This window comes from Rhincodon typus, chromosome 4, assembly GCF_021869965.1.
Source record: "Rhincodon typus isolate 14 chromosome 4, sRhiTyp1.1, whole genome shotgun sequence".
NCBI lineage: Eukaryota > Metazoa > Chordata > Chondrichthyes > Orectolobiformes > Rhincodontidae > Rhincodon > Rhincodon typus.
Window position 1 is genome coordinate 37,002,449 of NC_063335.1, and position 5,672 is coordinate 37,008,120.

Consider the following 5,672-nt stretch of genomic DNA (forward strand, 5'->3'; position numbering starts at 1 on the left):
TGCTGTGTTCATCCAGCTCCACACCCTGGTATCTCAGATTCTCCAGCATCTGCAGCTCCTACTATCTATGAAATTATTCAGAGTGGGCTCTCAATTTCAATCTTGCAAATATTATGACTTGCCAATGGACATGCACTTGCAAGAAAAGAAAATCAATTGGAGAATTGATAGTTATGTCAAATTTACCATTTCAGAAGTTCAATATGGTGCTTTCATTTTCCCTCTAGATACGAAGAATTTAAACACATCTTGTAAGTACTAGTGCTTAGGTGCTGTGCATAAAATTACTCCTTTATATAACAATTCTGAGCAAGCAGTTAAAATTGGATGTTAGACTTAGTCACCAAGGTTTCAATGTCTTTCAGCAATATCATTTTTTAACCCACTCTTCAGAGTGGGAAGATAATTAGTTTAAGTTCAGGTGATTATCATGACCTATCATGGCCTTGAACAAAATGTGGACTTCTCCCTTGTAATGTGGAACCCAACAGGAGTTATATCTCAGCAGCCCTGCATTGCGATTCTGTCGCTTTCAACATATCTACAATCTAATGGCAACTGCATGACAACAGCTTTATGGCTTTCTTGCCAAACCATTTCAGCAAGAGCATGGGACCAGAAGAGGTCCAAAAGTGTTTTTTTTTTTTTTTTTTTTTTTTAAAAGCTTTGATAGTTTAAAGTAGCCATTTGGATACAAAATTGGCTAGAAGTTAGGAGGCAGAGGTTTGCTTTTCGGACTGGAGGCCTGTGTCCAACAGTGTGCTGTAGGGATCGGTGCTGGGTCCACTGCTTTTTGTCATCTATATAAATGATTTGGATTTGGATTTGGATTTGAATATAGGAGGTATGGTTAGTAAATTTGCAGATGACACCAAAATCAGTGGTGTAGTAGACAGCAAAAGGTCATCTCAGTGTACAACGGGACCTTGATCAGATGGGCCGAGGAGTGGCGGGTGGGCGTTTAATCTAGATAAACGTGAGGTGCTATATTTTGGTAGGGCAAATCAGGACAGGACTAATACACTTAATGCTAAGGTCCTGGGGAATGTTGCCGAACAAAGGGACTTTGGAGTGCAAGTTCATAGTTCCTTGAAAGTGGAGTCGCACATAGACAGGGTAATGAAGACGACGTATTGGTATGCCCACCTTTATTGGTCAGTGCATTGAGGAGTTGGGAGGTCACGTTGTAGCTATATGGGACACTTGGTTAGGTCACTTTTGGAATACTGCGTTCAATTCTGGTCTCTTTGCTATAGGGTTCAGAAAAGATTTACAAAGATGTTGCCAGGGTTGGAAGGTTTGAGCTATAGGGAGAGGCTGAATAGGCTGGGGCTATTTCCTCTGGAGCGTCGGAGGCTGAGAGGTGACCTTATAATCATGAGGGGCATAGATAGGGTGAATAGCCAAGGTCTCTCCCCCAGTGTAGGAAGTCCAAAACTAGATGGCATAGATTTAAGGTGAGAGGGGAATGGTTTAAAAGTGACCTAAGGGGCAGCTTCTTCACACAGAGGGTGGTGCGTGTAAGAAATGAGCTGCCAGAGGACGTGGTGGAACCTGGTACAATTACAACACTGAAAAGGCATCTGAATGGATAAATGAATAAGGAGGGTTTGGAGAGATATGGGTCAAATGGTGGCAAATGGGACTAGATTAATTTAGGATATCTGGTACAATATGGACGAGTTCCATGCTGTACATCTCTATGACTCTATAACGCCGGGCTTTATTCAACTACAAAATTCTCCCGAACTCCCTTCATTCTACTTCCGTAACTGCTTCTGTCTCCAATGTATCACTTCTTATGCAGTGAGGCTGTTGAATACCTGTACAGCCTGCCTCAACCCCTACCATTTCAATTCAATAAAGGTATTCTTGCACTTTACATGGCCTATGAATCATGCCACCATTATGGGAAAGCCCTAAAATACAAAGATATTCTCTGACGTTTAACCAAAATGTGTGAATGCTTAGGGCACACAAGCAATCATCCAGTTTGGAAGCATCATTTTTGTTGAATACTGGTTAGTTTGAGGCAATCTTCAACTGGATCTTAAATCAACTGCTGTCAATGGGTCTTGATGGCACTGACAGATTCCACGTTCACTTCCCAGAGGTACATCTGTACCAACACAAACACAGTTAACCTAGCCATTAGGCGACAGCTATATTGACAGTGACAGGATCATAATGCAGGCTGTTGAGATACAATTCCTGTTAGATTTCAGATCACGAGAGAAATCAAAAACTTTTCTTCAAGGGAAAATGGATGAGAGGTGAACATTTGGCTAGAAATTTAAACCTAGAATTTCTTTGGACTGCAGGACCATTGCTAGCATTGAATGAAAAGTACAACCAACACAACAACTACAATATTCAACTTAACTCTCACCATAGCCCATCAAGTAAACATGAACAGAGGTTCAACAATATGTACTGCACTTTCAAGTTCTAGCAAAGAGAAAAATGAATTTGAGAAAAAAATGAATCACAGGATAAGGCGTTAAAGTCTCTGAACCATTGCAAGATTCTTGGAACCTCACGAAAGACACCATTTTCAGTGATCTGACTGAATTACTACTTTGGTTCTCCTGTAAATTTCATTCATTTTCCAAACTTTTTAATCCAGCTTTGAAAAGAAATCATAAAACTGCAAGGCATTTTCAGAAATAAAAATGATAAGAATAAAGTTCTTCCTTTGTACCTGCTCTTTCCTGAGTCATGGTTGTGCTGCTTGCTCTCTCCTTTGAGGCCATTCTTGCCAGTCCTGAGTTTCACAGCTGCTTTCAGTCCTTTGTTATGTTCTGACTAACGCTTACATTCTCTCTCTTTACTCAGTTCCAGTAGACTGTTTCTGCTTGCATAATCCCAACCTAGACTGCTTGCCTCGCACTGGCTACAGCTAAATGCACTGACTTTCTCAATAGTAAGTTAACATCCCACACACCCAGTCCCAGAGGAATATCATTCACAAAATTCAATAGGATGAATTGACCCTATAGACAAACAACAAAAAAAAGGGAGAAAAAGACAAACCAACAGCCAGAGAAGAATGAATCTGCACAGAATTGTTGGATAAGAGATAAGTACTCACTTCAGGAGTGAGGAACAAACCAGGTGGAAAAATATAGTACAGAGTACAGAAAACTGGAGGAAGAGTAACTAAGAAATTAGACACAAACTTGTTTTGGTACTTCACCATTTGGGTGTAATGTGTGCTTTCTGCATCCTGGCTAGATTAGGATTTTAAAAATTCTCAAGTAATATCTCTACATCTGTTTTATGCTTGTATTTGGCTCTTTTATTGGCTGTCTATACTTTTATCACAAAAATCTGGAATTCCTATCTGTCTGCTTCATTAATTTTTTAAAATTAAAAGAATTCTTGGAATTTGCACATTTGAAAATAAATCATGAAATTGAATGATCATACAAAATGTAGTCAAATATTCATGAACATTTAGACTGACATTCATGGTGAGTTAATGCCACTGCTCTGACTTTCTAACTTGATCAATTAAACTCATATCGGAGACAAAAATTAGAAATCTTAAAACAAAAATTAAACATGCAATTTGGTTTTGAAAGGTTTGGTTTGTTAAGTTCTGAAATCATTCTAGCCTAATGAGAAGTCATAAAGATCATGACAAGGCTTTCAGCTTTGCTGAATTGCACAGCTCTTTCGGCAATTTCACTTCAAAATTATACATTTTTTTTGCAAGTCCCAAAACAAACCAAACCGAAACACCTTCAACCAACCCTAAGCAAGTTAAAACGAAAAAGGGCTTCACTGATTTTCATTAGCCCAATAACTGGCCTACAGCCAGGTGCAAAAGACCAGTGCTCAACATTCAAGAGATTGCATTTATTTTGCCACTTTAACACAGCAAAATGTCCCAAGGTGCTTCAGAGGAATGCTATCAAGGACATTAGGATGTTCTTTCTAGAAAGTACTGACCCTTCAATTGCTTTGATTAGCATAAGAACACAATAGATAACAAAACGTGGAGCTGGAGGAGCTCAGCAGGCCAGGCAGCATCAGAGGAACAGGAAAGCTGACATTTCGGGTCAGGACCCTTCGTGAGAAACTCCATTTCTGAAGAAGGGTCCCGACCCAACACGTCAGCTTTCCTGCTCCTCTGATGCTACCTGGCCTGCTAGTTTCCTCCAGCTCTACACTTTGTCATCTCTGACTCCAGCATCTGCAGTTCTTGCTATCACATTAATATAGTTTTCTTTTTTGTTAATTATCTTAAGATGCTTCAGAGTAGCATTACCTGAGAAATAAAATCAGATTCTCCAGCATCTGCAGCTCCTACTATCTCTGAGACAATGAGGGCAACTTAGTTAAGGAGGGCATGTTAAAGGAGAGAGAGAGATTGAAGAAGGGTTATATATTATTTCCAAACTGGACATATTTTCTGTAAACAGAAATAACAGAGAGGGAGACTATTCGGCCCCTTGTGTTAGTTCCAGCTCTTTGAAAAAATGACGAAACAGCCCTACCTCCTTCCTTTAGCTCTCCTTGATGGAAAATTAAGCAGATCACGTTGCAATGCTCAAGTGTTTTTTTTGTGGAATAGAAAACACTAAACTCTATCCACCACCTCCTCAGTGTAAACAACTTGGAAGGATGGAAGGCTGTAAACAGAGCGCACCCACACGGTCAGGGAGACCGGGTGCAATCTGAGCAGCCAGCACCGAGAAAGGACAAGATGTGGAGAACGTCTTCCAGCCATGGGCGGGGGACGTACCTGCCTGTCAGGAGTAAGGTTGGAGGTGGTACACTCTCCGCCGCATCCCCGAACTTATTGTTCTTCTTATTATCGGCGGCTGCCCAGCGGGGGGCCGTTTCACTGGCGATTGGGGGAGGGAGCGGAGGAAGAGGGGGGTGCTGGCGGAGTCGCGGGCGGAGGATTCCGCGAGGTGGTGGCAGCTGACAATCGCGCGGGGGTGACGGTTGTTGCCCCCGCCCTGACCCCCTCCCCGATTGTCAATGAGCTCGAGCTCTGCCACCTTCAAACAGTCGAATCCTGACCACCGGCCAGGGCGGCGAACCGACAGCGGATCTGCCGATGACATGTACCACTTGTGGGGAAAGAACCGAACATCGACCTCCTCCCCATCCGCTACAACCGGCCTTTCCTTTTAACCCAATGTGTCGCGCCCATTTCTTTCTCTCTCTCTCTCCCCCCGCCCCCCGGTCGCTGAGGCGGCATACCTGACTCCCCGAAACCGTTCGAAACGCATTGTTCTCCTACCGACCTTCCCGATTTATCGGTATCCCTCTTTCATTAATCGACACATTAATTTTTATAAATATATCGGGAGAGAGGGCAACGCAGACGCCCTGACGTCATCGGAGCGCGACTTTGCTATAGGCCGTAAATTGGATTGTGCTTGGCTTTATCGGCATGGTTCGCTTTTCTTTTGTAAAACATTCCTTTTCTCCCTCGACACGAAGGGGAAGGTAAACACTGCTGTAACAAAGTGCCCGCTGAAGCCGAGGCCAGTAAAATGAGATACTGTAATTAAACGATAATCGAATTGTAGCAATTCCTTGTGAGGACTTGTCGTGAACTACCATCTCCTGGAGTGCCGTCACCGGTTTGACAACCGGCAGCTGTTCAGCCGAGTGTTTCTCAAAGTTGAGTTGCGATCAGCAGTTCTTTGTCT

At 42.5% G+C, this 5,672-nt stretch overlaps 1 protein-coding gene across 7 annotated transcripts in view; it reads right to left on the reverse strand.

Moving 5' to 3' along the window:
- LOC109914209 (zinc fingers and homeoboxes protein 1) overlaps positions 1–5,380 on the reverse strand; it is a 20,256-nt gene extending 14,876 nt beyond the window's left edge. For 3 of the 7 annotated variants that reach the window (XM_048596380.1, XM_048596374.1, XM_048596375.1), the window contains exon 1: positions 5,218–5,380. The gene's annotated coding sequence lies outside the window, so the exon portion shown is untranslated. Of the gene's footprint in view, positions 1–2,701; positions 2,996–4,273; positions 4,480–4,502; positions 5,196–5,217 lie in introns of those variants that run through there. The other 4 variants (XM_048596376.1, XM_048596377.1, XM_048596378.1 and 1 more) reach the window with 4 other exon arrangements.
- Positions 5,381–5,672: the final 292 nt, after the last annotated feature.